Genomic DNA, 23,210 nt, shown 5'->3' with positions numbered 1-23,210 from the left:
CCCAAGCCGGGAATCGAACCTGGGACCCTGTAGCTGTGAGGCAGCAGTGCTAACCACTGTTCAGTCCCGGCTCTGGGTCACTGTCCGTGTGGAGTTTGCACATTCTCCCCGTGTCTGCGTGGGTTTCACCCCCACAACCCAAAGATGTGCAGGGCAGGTGGATGGGCCGCGCTAAATTGCCCCTGAATTGGAAAAACTGAACAGGGCTCTGAATTTATTGTAAAAATCTTTTTATTGCCGTTTCCACAATTCTGTGCATTGCGGCTTGTTTACATTTCTCAGAGAGTGAAAAGGCTTTATCTTACGTTTCTATAGTTACAAACTGTTGCCGTTCAGTTCGGCGTGTCTGCCCCCCGCCCCCGAACCCCCCTTTCCCTAACCCTTCCCCTCTACCCCCCGCAGACCCTCCGTGATGCCCTTCCTGGCCGACCTGGTGTGTGACCCCCCTGCTCCTTGTTTACCCCCTTACCCCCCCTTTCTTTTCTCCCTCCATCGGTTTCAGCAGTGTTCTTTCAGTGGATTGGGGGGGGGGGTTCCCCCTCTCCATCCCTCTCGGTGGGGGGGGGGGGGTGGTTCCCCCCACTCCACAACTCTCGGTGGGGGGGGATTCCCCCCTCCATCTCTCTCGGTGTGGGGGGATTCGCCCTCTCCATCTCTCTCGGTGTGGGGGGATTCCCCCCTCCATCTCTCTCGGTGTGGGGGGATTCCCCCCCTCCATCTCTCTCGGTGGTGGGTGGGGGGGTTTCCCCTCTCCATCTCTCTCGGTGGGGGGGGGGGTTCCCCCACTCCATCTCTCTCGGTGGGGTGGGGGTTCCCCCTCTCCATCTCTCTCGGTGGGGGGTCCCCCCTCTCCATCCCTCTCGGTGGGGGGGGGGGGGTTCCCCCCACTCCACAACTCTCGGTGGGGGGGATTCCCCCCTCCATCTCTCTCGGTGTGGGGGGATTCGCCCTCTCCATCTCTCTCGGTGTGGGGGGATTCCCCCCCATCTCTCTCGGTGGTGGGGGGGGGGGTTTCCCCTCTCCATCTCTCTCGGTGTGGGGGGATTCCCCCCCCTCCATCTCTCTCGGTGGTGGGGGGGTTTCCCCTCTCCATCTCTCTCGGTGGGGGGGAGGAGGGGGGGTTCCCCCACTCCATCTCTCTCGGTGGGGTGGGGGTTCCCCCCTCTCCATCCCTCTCGGTGGGGGGGTCCCCCCTCTCCATCTCTCTCGGTGGGGGGTCCCCCCTCTCCATCACTCTCGGTGGGGTGGGGGTTCCCCCCTCTCCATCCCTCTCGGTGGGGGGGTCGCACCTCTCCATCTCTCTCGGTGGGGGGTCCCCCCTCTCCATCACTCTCGGTGGGGAGGTGGCTGTTCCCCCCTCTCCATCTCTCTCATAGAACATTACAACGCAGTACAGGCCCTTCGGCCCTCGATGTTGCGCCGACCTGTGAAACCACTCTGAAGCCCATCTACGCTATTCCCTTATCGTCCATATGTCTATCCAATGACCATTTGAATGCCCTTAGTGTTGGCGAGTCCACTACTGTTGCAGGCAGAGCATTCCACGCCCTTACTACTCTCTGAGTAAAGAACCTACCTCTGACATCTGTCTTATATCTATCTCCCCTCAATTTAAAGCTATGTCCCCTCGTGCTAGACATCACCACCCGAGGAAAAAGGCTCTCACTGTCCACCCTATCCAATCCTCTGATCACCTTGTATGCCTCAATTAAGTCACCTCTTAACTTTCTTCTCTTTAACGAAAACAGCCTCAAGTCCCTCAGCCTTTCCTCATAAGATCTTCCCTCCATAACCAGGCAACATTCTGGTAAATCTCCTCTGCACCCTTTCCAATGCTTCCACATCCTTCCTATAATGCGGCGAACAGAATTGCACGCAATACTCCAAATGCGGCCGCACCAGAGTTTTGTACAGCTGCAACATGACCTCATGGCTCCGAAATTCAGACACTCTACCAATAAAAGCTAACACACCGTACACCTTCTTAACAACCCTCTCAACCTGAGTGGCAACTTTCAGGGATCTATGTACATGGACACCGAGATCTCTCTGCTCATCCACACTGCCAAGAATCTTACCATTAGCCCAGTACGCTGTCTTCCTGTTATTCCTTCCTAAATGAATCACCTCACATTTTTCTGCATTAAACTCCATTTGCCACCTCTCAGCCCAGCGCTGCAGCTTATCTATGTCCCTCTGTAAATTGTAACATCCTTCCGCACTGTCCACAACTCCACCGACTTTAGTGTCATCTGCAAATTTACTCACCCATCCTTCTGCGCCCTCTCCAGGTCATTTATAAAAATGACAAACAGCAGTGGCCCCAATACAGATCCTTGTGGTACACCACTAGTAACTGGACTCCAGTCTGAACACTTCCCATCAACCACCACCCTTTGTCTTCTTCCAGCTAGCCAATTTCTGATCCAAACTGCTAAATCTTCCTGAATCCCATTCTTCCGTATTTTCTGCAGTAGCCTACCGTGGGGAACCTTGTCAAACGCGTTACTGAAATCCATATACACCACATCAACTGCTTTACCCTCATCCACCTGTTTCTCACCTTCTCAAAGAACTCTATATGGTTTGTGAGGCACAACCTACCCTTCACAAAACCGTGTTGACTATGTCTAATCAAATTATTCCTTTCCAGATGATTATACACCCTATCTCTTAAAAACCTTTCCAAGATTTTGCCCACAGCAGAAGTAAGGCTCACTGGTCTATATTTACCGGGGTTGTCTCTACTCCCCTTCTTGAACAAGGGGACAACATTTGCCAGAGAATCCTAGGATAAATCCCATCCGGCCCAGGGGACTTGTCTATTTTCACCCTTTCCAGAATTGCTAACACCTCCTCCTTATGAACCTCAAGTCCTTCTAGTCGAATAGCCTGAATCTCAGTATTCTCCTCGTCAACATTGTCTTTTTCCTGTGTGAATAGTGATGAAAAATATTCGTATAGCACCTCTCCTATCTCCACGGACTCCAAGCACAACTTCCCACTCCTGTCCTTGACTGGCCCTACTCTTACCCTAGTCATTCTTTTATTCCTGACATATCTGTAGAAGGCTTTAGGGTTATCCTTGATCCTACCATCCAAAGACTTCTCATGTCCCCTTCTGGCTCTTCTTAGCTCCCTCTTTAGGTCCTTCCTAGCTAACTTGTAACTCTCGAGCGCCCTTACTGAACCTTCATGTCTCATCTTTACATAAGCCTCCTTCCTTCTTCCTCTAGACAAGTGTTTCAACTGCCTTAGTAAACAACGGTTCCCTTGCTCGACCACTTCCTCCCTGTCTGACAGGTACATACTTATCAAGGACACGCAGTAGCTGTTCTTTGAACAAGCTCCACATTTCCATTGTGCACATCCCCTGCCGTTTTCCTCTCCGTCTCGGTGGGGGTGGGGAGGGGGGGGAAGGGTCCCCCCTCTCCATCTCTCTCGGTGGGTGGGGTGTTCCCGCCTCTCCAGCTCTCTCGGTGGGGGGGGGGGGGGTTCCACCCTCTCCATCTCTCTCGGTGGAGGGGGAGTTCCCCCCTCTCCATCTCTCTCGGTGGGTGTGGGGGTTCCCGCCTCTCCATCTCTCTCGGTGGGGCGGTCCCCCTCTCCATCTCTCTCGGTGGGGGGTCCCCCCTCTCCATCTCTCTCGGTGGTGGGGGGGTCGTCCTCTCCTTCTCTCTCAGCGAGGGGGGGGTCCACCCTCTCCATCTCTCTCGGTGGAGGGGGAGTTCTCCCCTCTCCATCTCTCTCGGTGGGGGCAGGGCTCCCCCCTCTCCATCTCTCTCGGTGGGGGCAAAGTTCCCCCCTCTCCATCTCTCTCGGTGGAGGGAGGACCCCGTCTCCATCTCTCTCGGCGGGGGGGGGGGGGTCCACCCTCCATCTCTCTCGGTGGGGGGGGGGGGGACCCCCTCTCCATCTCTCTCGGCGGGGGGGGGGGTCCACCCTCTCCATCTCTCTCGGTGGGGGGGGACCCCCTCTCCATCTCTCTCGGCGGGGGGGGGGGGGGGGTCCACCCTCTCCATCTCTCTCGGTGGAGGGGGTGTTCTCCCCTCTCCATCTCTCTCGGTGGGTGTGGGGGTTCCCGCCTCTCCATCTCTCTCGGTCGGGGGGTCCCCCTCTCCATCTCTCTCGCCGGGGGAGTCCCCCCTCTCCATCTCTCTCGGTGGGGGGTCCCCCCTCTCCATCTCTCTCGGTGGTGGGGGGGGGGGGGTCGCCCTCTTCTTCTCTCTCAGCGGGGGGGGCGGTCCACCCTCTCCATCTCTCTCGGTGGAGGGGGAGTTCTCCCCTCTCCATCTCTCTCGATGGGGGGGGTTCCCCTCTCTATCTCTCCCGGTGGGGGGGGGGGGGGTTCCACCCTCTCCATCTCTCTCTCGGTGGGGGGGCTTCCCCTTCTCCATCTCGATCGGTGGGGGGGGGGTCCTCTTCTCCATCTCTTTCGGTGGGGGAGGGGGTTCCCCTTCTCCATCTCTCTCGGTGGGGGGAGGCTGTTCTCCCCTCTCCATCTCTCTCGGTCTCTTCGTCTCTCCGTCTATCTCTGGGACTCTGCCAAAACAAAATCCACAACCAGCAGTCGGCCATTAGTATGTCAGTTCACAATGGCCATTGTATGTCAGTTCACGGTGGCCATTTTATGTCGGTTCACGGGAGCCATTTTATGTCAGTTCACAATAGCCATTTTATGTCAGTTAACAATGGACAGTTCATGTCAGGTCGCAATGGCCATTTTGTGTCAGTTCACAATGGACAGTTAATGTCAGTTCACGGGGCCATTTTGTGTCAGGTCGCAATGGCCATTGTATGTCAGTTCAGAATGGCCATTGTATGTCAGTTCTCATTGGCCATTGATGTCAGTTCAGAATGGCCATTTTATGTCAGTTCACATTGGCCATTTTATGTCAGTTCACGGGGGCCATTTTATGTCAGTTCACGGTGGCCATTGTATGTCAGTTCACATTGGCCATTTTATGTCAGTTCACAGTGGCCATTTTATGTCAGTTCACAATGGACATTTTATGTCAGTTCACAATGGCCATTTTATGTCAATTTGCAATGGACATTTTTTGTCAGTTCACAATGGCCATTTTATGTCAGTTTGCAATGGCCATTTTATCTCAGTTGCGGTGGCCAGTTCATGTCGGTTCACGGGGGCCATTTTATGTCAGTTCACGGTGGCCATTTTATGTCAGTTCATGGGGGCCATTTTATGTCAGTTCATGGTGGCCATTGTATGTCAGTTCACAATGGCCATTTTATGTCAGTTTGCAATGGCCATTTTTTCTCATTTGACGGTGGCCATTTTGTGGCAGTTCACGGTGGCCATTGTATGTCAGTTTACAATGGCCATTGCATGCCAGTTCACAATGACCATTTTGTGTCAGTTTGCAATGGCCATTTTATCTCAGTTGCGGTGGCCAGTTCATGTCGGTTCACGGGGACCATTTTATGTCAGTTCACGGTGGCCATTTTATCTCAGTTCACAGTGGCCATTTTATGTCAGTTCACGGGGGCCATTTTATTCAGTCGATGGGTGCCATTTTATGTCAGTACACGGTGGCCATTTTATGTCAGTTCACGGTGGTCATTTTATGTCGGTTGACGGGGGCCTTTTTATGTCTGCTCACAATGGCCATTTTATGTTAGTTCACGGCGGCCATTGTATGTCAGTTCACGGCAGCCATTTTATGTCAGTTCACGGTGTCCACTGTATGTCAGTTCACAATGGCCATTTTATGTCAGTTCACAATGACCATTTTATGTCAGTTCACGGTGGCCATTGTATGTCAGTTCACAATGGCCATTTTATGTCAATTTGCAATGGCCATTTTACGTCAGTTCACGGTGGCCATTGTATGTCCGTTCACAATGGCCATTTTATGTCAGTTTGCAATGGCCATTTTATCTCAGTTGTGGTGGCCAGTTCATGTCGGTTCACGGGGACCATTTTATGTCAGTTCACGGTGGCCATTTTATGTCAGTTCACGGGGGCCATTTTATATCAGTTCATGGTGGCTATTGTATGTCAGTTCACAATAGCCATTTTATTTCAGTTCACGGTGGCCATTTTATCTCAGTTCAAAGTGGCCATTTTATGTCAGTTCACGGGGGCCTTTTTATGTCAGGTCGCAATGGCCATTTTATGTCAGTTCACAATGGCCATTTTATGTCAGTTCATGGTGGCCATTGTATGTCAGTTCACAATGGCCATTGTATGTCAGTTCACAATGGCCATTTCATGTCAGTTTGCCATGGCCATTTTTCTTCAGTTGACGGTGGCCATTTTATGTCAGTTCACAGTTGCCATTTTATGTCAGTTCACGGGGTCCATTTTAAGACAGTTCACAAAGGCCATTTTATGTCAGTTCACAATGGCCATTTTATGTCAGTTCACGGTGGCCAATGTGAGTCAGTTAACAATGGCCATTTTATGTCAGTTCACAATGGCCATTTTATGTCAGTTCATGGTGGCCATTGTATGTCAGTTCACAATGGCCATTGTATGTCAGTTCACAATGGCCATTTTATGTCAGTTTGCAATGGCCATTTTTTATCAGTTCACAGTGACCATTTTATGCCAGTTCACGGCAGCCATTGTATATCAGTTCACAGTGGCCATTTCATGTCAGTTCACAATGGCCGTTTTATGTCAGTTCACGGTGGCCATTGTATATCTGTTCACAATGCCATTTTATGTCAGTTCACGGGGTCCATTTTATGTCAGTACACGGTGGCCATTTTATGTCTGTTCACAATGGTCATTTTATGTCAGTTCACGGTGGCCATTGTATGTCAGTTCACAGTGGACATTTTATGTCAGTTCACGGTGGCCATTGTATGTCAGTTCACGGTGGTCATTTTATGTCTGTTCACAATGGCCATTTTATGTCAGTTCATGGTGGCCATTGTATGTCAGTTCACAATGGCCATTGTATGTCAGTTCAAAGTGGACATTTTATGTCAGTTCATGGTGGCCATTGTATGTCAGTTCACAATGGCCATTGTATGTCAGTTCGCAATGGCCATTTTATGTCAGTTCACAATGACCATTTTATGTCAGTTCATGGTGGCCATTGTATGTCAGTTCACAATGGCCACTGTATGTCAGTTCACAATGGCCATTGTATGTCAGTTCACAATGGCCATGTTATGTCAGTTTGCAATGGCCATTTTATCTCAGTTGCGGTGGCCAGTTCATGTCGGTTCACGGGGGCCATTTTATGTCAGTTCACGGTGGCCATTTTATGTCAGTTCACGGGGGCCATTTTATGTCAGTTCATGGTGGCCATTTTATCTCAGTTCACGGTAGCCATTTTATGTCAGTTCACGCTGGCCATCTTATTCAGTCGAAGGGGCCATTTTATGTCAGTACACGGTGGCCATTTTATGTCAGTTCATGGTGGTCATTTTATGTCAGTTGAAGGGGGCCGTTTCCTGTCAGCTCGCAATGGCCATTTTATGTCAGTTCACGGTTGCCATTGTATGTCCGTTCACGGGGGCCGTTTTATGTCAGCTCGCAATGGCCATTTTATGTCAGTTCACGGTGGCCATTTTATGTCAGTTCACGGTGGCCATTGTATGTCAGTTCACGGTGGCCATTTTATGTCAGGTCACGGTGGCTATTTTATGTTAGCTCACGGCAGCCATTTTATGTCCATTCGCGGTGACCATTTAATGTCAGTTCATGGCAGCCATTTTATGTCAGTTCACGGTGGTCATTTTATATTGGTTGAAGGGGGGAATTTTATGTCAGCTCGCAATGGCCATTTTATGTCAGTTCACGGTGGCCATGTTATGTCAGTTCACGCTGGCCATTTTATGTCAGTTCACGGCAGCCATTTTATGTCAGTTCACGGTGGCCATTTTATGTCAGTTCACAATGGACAGTTTATGTCAGTTCAGAGCCATCCCACAGCCAGCACTGCCTGTGCTCCACGGACACAGCCATCACTGTCAGTGCTCCCCCCACACAGCCAGCACTGTCAGTGCTCCCCCCACACAGCCAGCACTGTCAGTGCTCCACCCACACAGCCATCACTGCCAGTGCCTCGTCACAACAGCCAGCAATGTCAGTGCTCCCACCACACAGCCAGCACTGTCAGTGCTCCCCCACACAGCCAGCACTGTCAGAGCTCCCAACACACAGCCAGCACTGTCAGTGCTCCCCCACACAGCCAGCACTGTCAGTGCTCCCCCCACACAGCCAGCACTGTCAGTGCTGCCCCCACACAGCGAGCACTGTCAGTGCTCCCACCACACAGCCAGCACTGACAGGGCTCCCGCACACAGCCAGCACTGTCAGTGCTCCCCCACACATAGCCAGCACTGTCAGTGCTCCACCACACAGCCAGCACTGTCAGTGCTCCCCACACAGCCAGCACTGTCAGTGCTCCCCCACACAGCCAGCACTGTCAGTGCTCCCACCACACAGCCAGCACTGTCAGTGCTCCCACCACACAGCCAGCACTGTCAGTGCTCCCTCCACACAGCCAGCACTGTCAGTGCTCCCCCACACAGCCAGCACTGTCAGTATTCCCCCCACACAGCCAGCACTGTCAGTGCTCCCCCCACAGCCAGCACTGTCAGTGCTCGCCCACACAGCCATCACTGTCAGAGCTCCCCCACTCAGCCAGCACTGTCAGTGCTCCCACCACACAGCCAGCACTGTCAGTGCTCCCACCACACAGCCAGCACTGTCAGTGCTCCCCCACACAGCCAGCACTGTCAGTGCTCCCCACACAGCCAGCACTGTCAGTGCTCCCCACACACAGCCAGCACTGTCAGTGCTCCCCCACACAGCCAGCACTGTCAGTGCTCCCCCACACAGCCAGCAGTGCCAGTGCTCCCCCTGCACAGCCAGCACTGTCAGTGCTCCCACCACACAGCCAGCACTGTCAGTGCTCACCCCACACAGCCAGCACTGTCAGTGCACCCCCCACACAGCCAGCACTGTCAGTGCTCCCCCACACAGCCAGCACTGTCAGTGCTCCCACCACAACCAGCACTGTCAGTGCTCCCCCACACAGCCTGCACTGTAAGTTCTCCCACCACACAGCCAGCACTGTCAGTGCTCCCCCACACAGCCAGCACAGTCAGTGCTCCCCCACACAGCCAGCACTGTCAGTGCTCCCCCACAGAGCCAGCACTGTCAGTGCTCCCCACACAGCCAGCACTGTCAGTGCTCCCCCACACAGCCAGCACTGTCAGTGCTCCCCCACAGAGCCAGCACTGTCAGTGTTCCCACCACACAGCCAGTACTGTCAGTGCTCCCCCACACAGCCACCACTGTCAGTGCTCCCACCACACAGCCAGCACTGTCAGTGCTCCCACCACACAGCCAGCACTGTCAGCGCTCCCCCACACAGCCAGCACTGTCAGTGCGCCCACCACACAGCCAGCACTGTCAGTGCTCCCACCACACAGCCAGCACTGTCAGCGCTCCACCACACAGCCAGCACTGTCAGTGCTCCCCCACACAGCCAGTACTGTCAGTGCTCCCACCACACAGCCAGCACTGACAGGGCTCCCCCACACAGCCAGCACTGTCAGTGCTCCCCCACACATAGCCAGCACTGTCAGTGCTCCACCACACAGCCAGCACTGTCAGTGCTCCCCACACAGCCAGCACTGTCAGTGCTCCCCCCACACAGCCAGCACTGTCAGTGCTCCCACCACACAGCCAGCACTGTCAGTGCTCCCACCACACAGCCAGCACTGTCAGTGCTCCCTCCACACAGCCAGCACTGTCAGTGCTCCCCACACAGCCAGCACTGTCAGTATTCCCCCCACACAGCCAGCACTGTCAGTGCTCCCCCCACAGCCAGCACTGTCAGTGCTCGCCCACACAGCCAGCACTGTCAGTGCTCCCACCACACAGCCAGCACTGTCAGTGCTCCCCCACACAGCCAGCACTGTCAGTGCTCCCCCACACAGCCAGCACTGTCAGTACTCCCCACACACAGCCAGCACTGTCAGTGCTCCCCCACACAGCCAGCACTGTCAGTGCTCCCCGCACACAGCCAGCACTGTCAGTGCTCCCCCACACAGCCAGCAGTGCCAGTGCTCCCCCTACACAGCCAGCACTGTCAGTGCTCCCACCACACAGCCAGCACTGTCAGTGCTCACCCCACACAGCCAGCACTGTCAGTGCACCCCCCACACAGCCAGCACTGTCAGTGCTCCCCCACACAGCCAGCACTGTCAGTGCTCCCACCACACAACCAGCACTGTCAGTGCTCCCCCACACAGCCTGCACTGTCAGTTCTCCCACCACACAGCCAGCACTGTCAGTGCTCCCCCCACACAGCCAGCACAGTCAGTGCTCCCCCACACAGCCAGCACTGTCAGTGCTCCCCACAGAGCCAGCACTGTCAGTGCTCCCCACACAGCCAGCACTGTCAGTGCTCCCCCACACAGCCAGCACTGTCAGTGCTCCCCCACAGAGCCAGCACTGTCAGTGTTCCCACCACACAGCCAGTACTGTCAGTGCTCCCCCACACAGCCACCACTGTCAGTGCTCCCACCACACAGCCAGCACTGTCAGTGCTCCCACCACACAGCCAGCACTGTCAGCGCTCCCCCACACAGCCAGCACTGTCAGTGCGCCCACCACACAGCCAGCACTGTCAGTGCTCCCACCACACAGCCAGCACTGTCAGCGCTCCACCACACAGCCAGCACTGTCAGTGCTCCCCCACACAGCCAGTACTGTCAGTGCTCCCACCACACAGCCAGCACTGTCAGTGTTCCCCACGCCCCAGACCCAGCTCCTGATTGGCTGAGAGGCTGTCAGTCAGCGGTTGGAACTACTGATTGGCTGAGGGGCTTTCAGTCAGTTTTATTTTCTCATTAATTTAATAATTGATGCAACCGGATATTTCACCGCGATCTTGATCTGCTCCCTGAACCTGGACTGAGTCACCACATAAATAAATGTGCTCCCACCGCACAGCCAGCACTGTCAGTGCTCCCCACACAGCCAGCACTGTCAGTGCTCCCCCACACAGCCATCACTGCCAGTACTCCCACCCCACAGCCAGCACTGCCCGTGCTCCCACCACACAGCCAGCACTGTCAGTGCTCCCACCACACAGCCAGCACTGTCAGTGCTCCCACCACACAGCCAGCACTGTCAGTGCTCCCCCACACAGCCAGCCCTTCCAGTGATCCCCCCACACAGCCAGCACTGTCAGTGCTCCCCCCACACAGCCAGCACTGTCAGTGCTCACCCCACACAGCCAGCACTGTCAGTGCTCCCAACACACAGCCAGCACTGTCAGTACTCCCCCCACACCGCCAGCACTGTCAGTGCTCCCACCACACAGCCAGCACTGCCAGTGCTCCCATCACACAGCAAGCACTGCCAGTGCTCCACCCACACAGCCAGCACTGTCAGTGCTCCGAACACACAGCCAGCACTGTCAGTGCTCCCACCACACAGCCAGCACTGTCAGTGCTCCCACCACACAGCCAGCACTGTCAGTGCTCCCACCCCACAGCCAGCACTGTCAGTGCTCACCCCACACAGCCAGCACTGTGAGTGCTCCCCACACAGCCAGCACTGTCAGTGCTCCCCGCACACAGCCAGCACTGTCAGTGCTCCCCCCACAGCCAGCACTGTCAGTGCTCCCCCCACACAGCCAGCACTGTCAGTGCTCCCACCACACTGCCAGCACTGTCAGTGCTCACCACACACAGCCAGCACTGTCAGTGCTCCCCATACAGCCAGCAATGTCCGTGCTCCCCCCACACAGCCAGCACTGTCAGTGCGCCCCCACACAGCTAGCACTGTCAGTGCTCCCACGACACAACCAGCACTGTCAGTGCTCCACCGCACAGCCAGCACTGTCAGTGCTCCCCACACAGCCAGCACTGTCAGTGATCCCCCCACACAGCCAGCACTGTCAGTGCTCCCCCACACAGCCTGCACTGTCAGTTCTCCCACCACACAGCCAGCACTGTCAGTGCTCCCACCACACAGCCAGCACTGTCAGCGCTCCCCCACACAGCCAGCACTGTCAGTGCTCCCCCCACACAGCCAGCACTGCCAGTGCTCCCACCACACAGCCAGCACCGTCAATGCTCCCACCACACAGCCAGCACCGTCAGCGCTCCCCCACACAGCCAGCACTGTCAGTGCTCCCCACACAGCCAGCACTGCCAGTGCTCCCACCACACAGCCAGCACTGTCAGTGCTCCCACCCCACAGCCAGCACTGTCAGTGCTCCCACCACACAGCCAGCACTGTCAGCGCTCCCACCACACAGCCAGCACTGCCAGTGCTCCCACCCCACAGCCAGCACTGTCAGTGCTCACCCCACACAGCCAGCACTGTGAGTGCTCCCCACACAGCCAGCACTGTCAGTGCTCCCCGAACACAGCCAGCACTGTCAGTGCCCACCCACAGCCAGCACTGTCAGTTCTCCCCCCACACAGCCAGCACTGTCAGTGCTCCAACCACACAGCCATCACTGTCAGTGCTCACCCCACACAGCCAGCACTGTCAGTGCTCCCCCCACACAGCCAGCACTGTCAGTGCTCCCACCACACAACCAGCACTGTCAGTGCTCCCCAGCACAGCAAGCACTGTCAGTGCTCCCCCACACAGCCAGCACTGTCAGTGATCCCCCCACACAGCCAGCACTGTCAGCGCTCCCCCACACAGCCAGCACTGTCAGTGCTCCCCCCACACAGCCAGCACTGCCAGTGCTCCCACCACACAGCCAGCACTGTCAGTGCTCCCACCACACAGCCAGCACTGTCAGCGCTCCCACCACACAGCCAGCACTGCCAGTGCTCCCACCCCACAGCCAGCACTGTCAGTGCTCACCCCACACAGCCAGCACTGTGAGTGCTCCCCACACAGCCAGCACTGTCAGTGCTCCCCGAACACAGCCAGCACTGTCAGTGCCCCCCCACAGCCAGCACTGTCAGTTCTCCCCCCACACAGTCAGCACTGTCAGTGCTCCAACCACACAGCCAGCCCTGTCAGTGCTCACCCCACACAGCTAGCACTGTCAGTGCTCCCCCATACAGCCAACACTGTCAGTGCTCCCCCCACACAGCCAGCACTGTCAGTGCGCCCCCCACACAGCCGGCACTGTCAGTGCTCCCACCACACAACCAGCACTGTCAGTGCTCCCCCGCACAGCAAGCACTGTCAGTGCTCCCCCACACAGCCAGCACTGTCAGTGCTCCCCCACACACCCAGCACTGTCAGTGCTCCCACCACACAGCCAGCAATGTCAGTGCTCCCACCACACAGCCAGCACTGTCAGTGCTCCCACCACACAGCCTGCACTGTCAGCGCTCCCCCACACAGCCAGCACTGCCAGTGCTCCACCCCACACAGCCAGCACTGCCAGTGCTCCCACCACACAGCCAGCACTGTCAGTGCCCCCCACAGCCAGCACTGTCAGTTCTCCCCCCATACAGCCAGCACTGTCAGTGCTCCCACCACACATCCAGCACTGTCAGTGCTCACCCCACACAGCTAGCACTGTCAGTGCTCCCCCATACAGCCAGCACTGTCAGTGCTCCCCCCACACAGCCAGCACTGTCAGTGCTCCCCACACAGCCAGCACTGTCAGTGCTCCCACCACACAACCAGCACTGTCAGTGCTCCCCCGCACAGCAAGCACTGTCAGTGCTCCCCCACACAGCCAGCACTGTCAGTGATCCCCCACACCGCCAGCACTGTCAGTGCTCCCCCACACAGCCAGCACTGTCAGTGCTCCCACCACACAGCCAGCACTGCCAGTGCTCCCCCACAGCCAGCACTGTCAGTTCTCCCTCCACACAGCCAGCACTGTCAGTGCTCCCACACACACCCAGTACTGTCAGTGCTCCCCCCCCCACACAGCCAGCACTGTCAGTGCTCCCACCACACAGCCAGCACTGTCAGTGCTCCCACCACACAGCCAGCACTGTCAGCGCTCCCCCACACAGCCAGCACTGCCAGTGCTCCCCCCCACACAGCCAGCACTGCCAGTGCTCCCACCACACAGCCAGCACTGTCAGTGATCCCCCCACACAGCCAGCACTGTCAGTGCTCCCCACACAGCCTGCACTGTCAGTTCTCCCACCACACAGCCAGCACTTTCAGTGCTCCCCCACACTCCCATCACTGTCAGTGCTCCCCCCACACAGCCAGCACTGTCAGTGCTCCCACCACACAGCCAGCACTGTCAGTGCTCCCACCACACAGCCTGCACTGTCAGCGCTCCCCCACACAGCCAGCACTGCCAGTGCTCCCCCCACACAGCCAGCACTGCCAGTGCTCCCACCACACAACCAGCACTGTCAGTGCCCCCCCACACAGCCAGCACTGTCAGTGCTCCCCCACACAGCCAGCACTGTCAGTGCTCCCACCACACAGACAGCACTGTCAGTGCTCCCCCCACACACCCAGCACTGTCAGTGCTCCCACCACACAGCCAGCAATGTCAGTGCTCCCACCACACAGCCAGCACTGTCAGTGCACCCCCACACAGCCAGCACTGTCCGTGCTCCCAACACACAGCCAGCACTGTCAGTACTCCCCCCAAACAGCCAGCACTGTCAGTGCTCCCACTACACAGCCAGCACTGCCAGTGCTCCCATCACACAGCAAGCACTGCCAGTGCTCCACCCACACAGCCAGCACTGTCAGTGCTCCGAACACACAGCCAGCACTGTCAGTGCTCCCACCACACAGCCAGCACTGTCAGTGCTCCCACCACACAGCCAGCACTGTCAGTGCTCCCACCCCACAGCCAGCACTGTCAGTGCTCACCCCACACAGCCAGCACTGTGAGTGCTCCCCACACAGCCAGCACTGTTAGTGCTCCCCGCACACAGCCAGCACTGTCAGTTCTCCCCCCACAGCCAGCACTGTCAGTGCTCCCCCCACACAGCCAGCACTGTCAGTGCTCCCACCACACAGCCAGCACTGTCAGTGCTCACCACACACAGCCAGCACTGTCAGTGCTCCCCATACAGCCAGCAATGTCAGTGCTCCCCCCACACAGCCAGCACTGTCAGTGCGCCCCCACACAGCCAGCACTGTCAGTGCACCCACGACACATCCAGCACTGTCAGTGCTCCCCCGCACAGCCAGCACTGTCAGTGCTCCCCACACAGCCAGCACTGTCAGTGATCCCCCCACACAGCCAGCACTGTCAGTGCTCCCACCACACAGCCAGCACTGTCAGTGCTCCCCCACACAGCCGGCACTGTCAGTTCTCCCAGCACACAGCCAGCACTGTCAGTGCCCCCACCACACAGCCAGCACTGTCAGCGCTCCCCACACAGCCAGCACTGTCAGTGCCCCTCCACAGCCAGCACTGTCAGTTCTCCCCCCACACAGCCAGCACTGTCAGTGCTCCAACCACACAGCCATCACTGTCAGTGCTCACCCCACACAGCTAGCACTGTCAGTGCTCCCCATACAGCCAGCACTGTCAGTGCTCCCCCCACAAAGCCAGCACTGTCAGTGCTCCCACCACACAACCAGCACTGTCAGTGCTCCCCCGCACAGCAAGCACTGTCAGTGCTCCCCCACACAGCCAGCAATGTCAGTGTTCCCCCCACAAAGCCAGCACTGTCAGTGCTCCCCCACACTCCCAGCACTGTCAGTGCTCCCCCCACACAGCCAGCACTGTCAGTGCTCCCACCACACAGCCAGCACTGTCAGTGCTCCCACCACACAGCCTGCACTGTCAGCGCTCCCCCACACAGCCAGCACTGCCAGTGCTCCCCCCCACACAGCCAGCACAGCCAGTGCTCCCACCACACAGCCAGCACTGTCAGTGCCCCCCACAGCCAGCACTGTCAGTTCTCCCCCCATACAGCCAGCACTGTCAGTGCTCCCACCACACAGCCAGCACTGTCAGTGCTCACCCCACACAGCTAGCACTGTCAGTGCTCCCCCATACAGCCAGCACTGTCAGTGCTCCCCCCACACAGCCAGCACTGTCAGTGCTCCCCCACACAGCCAGCACTGTCAGTGCTCCCACCACACAACCAGCACTGTCAGTGCTCCCCCGCACAGCAAGCACTGTCAGTGCTCCCCCACACAGCCAGCACTGTCAGTGATCCCCCACACCGCCAGCACTGCCAGTGCTCCCACCACACAGCCAGCACTGTCAGTGCTCCCACCACACAGCCAGCACTGTCAGCGCTCCCACCACACAGCCAGCACTGTCAGTGCTCCCACCACACAGCCAGCACTGCCAGTGCTCCCACCACACAGCCAGCACTGTCAGTGCTCCCACCACACAACCAGCACTGTCAGTGCTCCCACCACACAACCAGCACTGTCAGTGCTCCCCGGCACAGCAAGCACTGTCAGTGCTCCCCCACACAGCCAGCACTGTCAGTGATCCCCCCACACAGCCAGCACTGTCAGTGCTCCCCACACAGCCTGCACTGTCAGTTCTCCCACCACACAGCCAGCACTTTCAGTGCTCCCCCACACTCCCAGCACTGTCAGTGCTCCCCCCACACAGCCAGCACTGTCAGTGCTCCCACCACACAGCCAGCACTGTCAGTGCTCCCACCACACAGCCTGCACTGTCAGCGCTCCCCCACACAGCCAGCACTGCCAGTGCTCCCCCCCACACAGCCAGCACTGCCAGTGCTCCCACCACACAACCAGCACTGTCAGTGCCCCCCACACAGCCAGCACTGTCAGTGCTCCCCCACACAGCCAGCACTGTCAGTGCTCCCACCACACAGACAGCACTGTCAGTGCTCCCCCCACACACCCAGCACTGTCAGTGCTCCCACCACACAGCCAGCACTGTCAGTGCTCCCACCACACTGCCAGCACTGTCAGTGCACCCCCACACAGCCAGCACTGTCAGTGCTCCCAACACACAGCCAGCACTGTCAGTACTCCCCCCAAACAGCCAGCACTGTCAGTGCTCCCACTACACAGCCAGCACTGCCAGTGCTCCCATCACACAGCAAGCACTGCCAGTGCTCCACCCACACAGCCAGCACTGTCAGTGCTCCGAACACACAGCCAGCACTGTCAGTGCTCCCACCACACAGCCAGCACTGTCAGTGCTCCCACCACACAGCCAGCACTGTCAGTGCTCCCACCCCACAGCCAGCACTGTCAGTGCTCACCCCACACAGCCAGCACTGTGAGTGCTCCCCACACAGCCAGCACTGTCAGTGCTCCCCGCACACAGCCAGCACTGTCAGTTCTCCCCCCACAGCCAGCACTGTCAGTGCTCCGCCCACACAGCCAGCACTGTCAGTGCTCCCACCACACAGCCAGCACTGTCAGTGCTCACCACACACAGCCAGCACTGTCAGTGCTCCCCATACAGCCAGCAATGTCAGTGCTCCCCCCACACAGCCAGCACTGTCAGTGCGCCCCCACACAGCCAGCACTGTCAGTTCTCCCACCACACAGCCAGCACTGTCAGTGCTCCCACCACACAGCCAGCACTGTCAGCGCTCCCCCACACAGCCAGCACTGTCAGTGCTCCCCCCACACAGCCAGCACTGCCAGTGCTCCCACCACACAGCCAGCACCGTCAATGCTCCCACCACACAGCCAGCACCGTCAGCGCTCCCCCACACAGCCAGCACTGTCAGTGCTCCCCACACAGCCAGCACTGCCAGTGCTCCCACCACACAGCCAGCACTGTCAGTGCTCCCACCCCACAGCCAGCACTGTCAGTGCTCCCACCACACAGCCAGCACTGTCAGCGCTCCCACCACACAGCCAGCACTGCCAGTGCTCCCACCCCACAGCCAGCACTGTCAGTGCTCACCCCACACAGCCAGCACTGTGAGTGCTCCCCACACAGCCAGCACTGTCAGTGCTCCCCGAACACAGCCAGCACTGTCAGTGCCCACCCACAGCCAGCACTGTCAGTTCTCCCCCCACACAGCCAGCACTGTCAGTGCTCCAACCACACAGCCATCACTGTCAGTGCTCACCCCACACAGCCAGCACTGTCAGTGCTCCCCCCACACAGCCAGCACTGTCAGTGCTCCCACCACACAACCAGCACTGTCAGTGCTCCCCAGCACAGCAAGCACTGTCAGTGCTCCCCCACACAGCCAGCACTGTCAGTGATCCCCCCACACAGCCAGCACTGTCAGCGCTCCCCCACACAGCCAGCACTGTCAGTGCTCCCCCCACACAGCCAGCACTGCCAGTGCTCCCACCACACAGCCAGCACTGTCAGTGCTCCCACCACACAGCCAGCACTGTCAGCGCTCCCACCACACAGCCAGCACTGCCAGTGCTCCCACCCCACAGCCAGCACTGTCAGTGCTCACCCCACACAGCCAGCACTGTGAGTGCTCCCCACACAGCCAGCACTGTCAGTGCTCCCCGAACACAGCCAGCACTGTCAGTGCCCCCCCACAGCCAGCACTGTCAGTTCTCCCCCCACACAGTCAGCACTGTCAGTGCTCCAACCACACAGCCAGCCCTGTCAGTGCTCACCCCACACAGCTAGCACTGTCAGTGCTCCCCCATACAGCCAACACTGTCAGTGCTCCCCCCACACAGCCAGCACTGTCAGTGCGCCCCCCACACAGCCGGCACTGTCAGTGCTCCCACCACACAACCAGCACTGTCAGTGCTCCCCCGCACAGCAAGCACTGTCAGTGCTCCCCCACACAGCCAGCACTGTCAGTGCTCCCCCACACACCCAGCACTGTCAGTGCTCCCACCACACAGCCAGCAATGTCAGTGCTCCCACCACACAGCCAGCACTGTCAGTGCTCCCACCACACAGCCTGCACTGTCAGCGCTCCCCCACACAGCCAGCACTGCCAGTGCTCCACCCCACACAGCCAGCACTGCCAGTGCTCCCACCACACAGCCAGCACTGTCAGTGCCCCCCACAGCCAGCACTGTCAGTTCTCCCCCCATACAGCCAGCACTGTCAGTGCTCCCACCACACATCCAGCACTGTCAGTGCTCACCCCACACAGCTAGCACTGTCAGTGCTCCCCCATACAGCCAGCACTGTCAGTGCTCCCCCCACACAGCCAGCACTGTCAGTGCTCCCCACACAGCCAGCACTGTCAGTGCTCCCACCACACAACCAGCACTGTCAGTGCTCCCCCGCACAGCAAGCACTGTCAGTGCTCCCCCACACAGCCAGCACTGTCAGTGATCCCCCACACCGCCAGCACTGTCAGTGCTCCCCCACACAGCCAGCACTGTCAGTGCTCCCACCACACAGCCAGCACTGCCAGTGCTCCCACCACACAGCCAGCACTGTCAGTGCTCCCACCACACAACCAGCACTGTCAGTGCTCCCCCACAGCCAGCACTGTCAGTTCTCCCTCCACACAGCCAGCACTGTCAGTGCTCCCACACACACCCAGTACTGTCAGTGCTCCCCCCCCCACACAGCCAGCACTGTCAGTGCTCCCACCACACAGCCAGCACTGTCAGTGCTCCCACCACACAGCCAGCACTGTCAGCGCTCCCCCACACAGCCAGCACTGCCAGTGCTCCCCCCCACACAGCCAGCACTGCCAGTGCTCCCACCACACAGCCAGCACTGTCAGTGATCCCCCCACACAGCCAGCACTGTCAGTGCTCCCCACACAGCCTGCACTGTCAGTTCTCCCACCACACAGCCAGCACTTTCAGTGCTCCCCCACACTCCCATCACTGTCAGTGCTCCCCCCACACAGCCAGCACTGTCAGTGCTCCCACCACACAGCCAGCACTGTCAGTGCTCCCACCACACAGCCTGCACTGTCAGCGCTCCCCCACACAGCCAGCACTGCCAGTGCTCCCCCCACACAGCCAGCACTGCCAGTGCTCCCACCACACAACCAGCACTGTCAGTGCCCCCCCACACAGCCAGCACTGTCAGTGCTCCCCCACACAGCCAGCACTGTCAGTGCTCCCACCACACAGACAGCACTGTCAGTGCTCCCCCCACACACCCAGCACTGTCAGTGCTCCCACCACACAGCCAGCAATGTCAGTGCTCCCACCACACAGCCAGCACTGTCAGTGCACCCCCACACAGCCAGCACTGTCCGTGCTCCCAACACACAGCCAGCACTGTCAGTACTCCCCCCAAACAGCCAGCACTGTCAGTGCTCCCACTACACAGCCAGCACTGCCAGTGCTCCCATCACACAGCAAGCACTGCCAGTGCTCCACCCACACAGCCAGCACTGTCAGTGCTCCGAACACACAGCCAGCACTGTCAGTGCTCCCACCACACAGCCAGCACTGTCAGTGCTCCCACCACACAGCCAGCACTGTCAGTGCTCCCACCCCACAGCCAGCACTGTCAGTGCTCACCCCACACAGCCAGCACTGTGAGTGCTCCCCACACAGCCAGCACTGTTAGTGCTCCCCGCACACAGCCAGCACTGTCAGTTCTCCCCCCACAGCCAGCACTGTCAGTGCTCCCCCCACACAGCCAGCACTGTCAGTGCTCCCACCACACAGCCAGCACTGTCAGTGCTCACCACACACAGCCAGCACTGTCAGTGCTCCCCATACAGCCAGCAATCTCAGTGCTCCCCCCACACAGCCAGCACTGTCAGTGCGCCCCCACACAGCCAGCACTGTCAGTGCACCCACGACACATCCAGCACTGTCAGTGCTCCCCCGCACAGCCAGCACTGTCAGTGCTCCCCACACAGCCAGCACTGTCAGTGATCCCCCCACACAGCCAGCACTGTCAGTGCTCCCACCACACAGCCAGCACTGTCAGTGCTCCCCCACACAGCCGGCACTGTCAGTTCTCCCAGCACACAGCCAGCACTGTCAGTGCCCCCACCACACAGCCAGCACTGTCAGCGCTCCCCACACAGCCAGCACTGTCAGTGCCCCTCCACAGCCAGCACTGTCAGTTCTCCCCCCACACAGCCAGCACTGTCAGTGCTCCAACCACACAGCCATCACTGTCAGTGCTCACCCCACACAGCTAGCACTGTCAGTGCTCCCCATACAGCCAGCACTGTCAGTGCTCCCCCCACAAAGCCAGCACTGTCAGTGCTCCCACCACACAACCAGCACTGTCAGTGCTCCCCCGCACAGCAAGCACTGTCAGTGCTCCCCCACACAGCCAGCAATGTCAGTGTTCCCCCCACAAAGCCAGCACTGTCAGTGCTCCCCCACACTCCCAGCACTGTCAGTGCTCCCCCCACACAGCCAGCACTGTCAGTGCTCCCACCACACAGCCAGCACTGTCAGTGCTCCCACCACACAGCCTGCACTGTCAGCGCTCCCCCACACAGCCAGCACTGCCAGTGCTCCCCCCCACACAGCCAGCACAGCCAGTGCTCCCACCACACAGCCAGCACTGTCAGTGCCCCCCACAGCCAGCACTGTCAGTTCTCCCCCCATACAGCCAGCACTGTCAGTGCTCCCACCACACAGCCAGCACTGTCAGTGCTCACCCCACACAGCTAGCACTGTCAGTGCTCCCCCATACAGCCAGCACTGTCAGTGCTCCCCCCACACAGCCAGCACTGTCAGTGCTCCCCCACACAGCCAGCACTGTCAGTGCTCCCACCACACAACCAGCACTGTCAGTGCTCCCCCGCACAGCAAGCACTGTCAGTGCTCCCCCACACAGCCAGCACTGTCAGTGATCCCCCACACCGCCAGCACTGCCAGTGCTCCCACCACACAGCCAGCACTGTCAGTGCTCCCACCACACAGCCAGCACTGTCAGCGCTCCCACCACACAGCCAGCACTGTCAGTGCTCCCACCACACAGCCAGCACTGCCAGTGCTCCCACCACACAGCCAGCACTGTCAGTGCTCCCACCACACAACCAGCACTGTCAGTGCTCCCACCACACAACCAGCACTGTCAGTGCTCCCCGGCACAGCAAGCACTGTCAGTGCTCCCCCACACAGCCAGCACTGTCAGTGATCCCCCCACACAGCCAGCACTGTCAGTGCTCCCCACACAGCCTGCACTGTCAGTTCTCCCACCACACAGCCAGCACTTTCAGTGCTCCCCCACACTCCCAGCACTGTCAGTGCTCCCCCCACACAGCCAGCACTGTCAGTGCTCCCACCACACAGCCAGCACTGTCAGTGCTCCCACCACACAGCCTGCACTGTCAGCGCTCCCCCACACAGCCAGCACTGCCAGTGCTCCCCCCCACACAGCCAGCACTGCCAGTGCTCCCACCACACAACCAGCACTGTCAGTGCCCCCCACACAGCCAGCACTGTCAGTGCTCCCCCACACAGCCAGCACTGTCAGTGCTCCCACCACACAGACAGCACTGTCAGTGCTCCCCCCACACACCCAGCACTGTCAGTGCTCCCACCACACAGCCAGCACTGTCAGTGCTCCCACCACACTGCCAGCACTGTCAGTGCACCCCCACACAGCCAGCACTGTCAGTGCTCCCAACACACAGCCAGCACTGTCAGTACTCCCCCCAAACAGCCAGCACTGTCAGTGCTCCCACTACACAGCCAGCACTGCCAGTGCTCCCATCACACAGCAAGCACTGCCAGTGCTCCACCCACACAGCCAGCACTGTCAGTGCTCCGAACACACAGCCAGCACTGTCAGTGCTCCCACCACACAGCCAGCACTGTCAGTGCTCCCACCACACAGCCAGCACTGTCAGTGCTCCCACCCCACAGCCAGCACTGTCAGTGCTCACCCCACACAGCCAGCACTGTGAGTGCTCCCCACACAGCCAGCACTGTCAGTGCTCCCCGCACACAGCCAGCACTGTCAGTTCTCCCCCCACAGCCAGCACTGTCAGTGCTCCGCCCACACAGCCAGCACTGTCAGTGCTCCCACCACACAGCCAGCACTGTCAGTGCTCACCACACACAGCCAGCACTGTCAGTGCTCCCCATACAGCCAGCAATGTCAGTGCTCCCCCCACACAGCCAGCACTGTCAGTGCGCCCCCACACAGCCAGCACTGTCAGTGCACCCACGACACAACCAGCACTGTCAGTGCTCCCCCGCACAGCCAGCACTGTCAGTGCTCCCCACACAGCCAGCACTGTCAGTGATCCCCCCACACAGCCAGCACTGTCAGTGCTCCCACCACACAGCCAGCACTGTCAGTGCTCCCCCACACAGCCTGCACTGTCAGTTCTCCCAGCACACAGCCAGCACTGTCAGTGCTCCCACCACACAGGCAGCACTGTCAGCGCTCCCCCACACAGCCAGCACTGTAAGTGCTCCCCCCCACACAGCCAGCACTGCCAGTGCTCCCACCACACAGCCAGCACTGTCAGTG

Source organism: Scyliorhinus torazame, chromosome 5, assembly GCF_047496885.1.
Source record: "Scyliorhinus torazame isolate Kashiwa2021f chromosome 5, sScyTor2.1, whole genome shotgun sequence".
Lineage (NCBI taxonomy): Eukaryota > Metazoa > Chordata > Chondrichthyes > Carcharhiniformes > Scyliorhinidae > Scyliorhinus > Scyliorhinus torazame.
Note: the sequence above shows the minus strand (reverse complement) of the source record.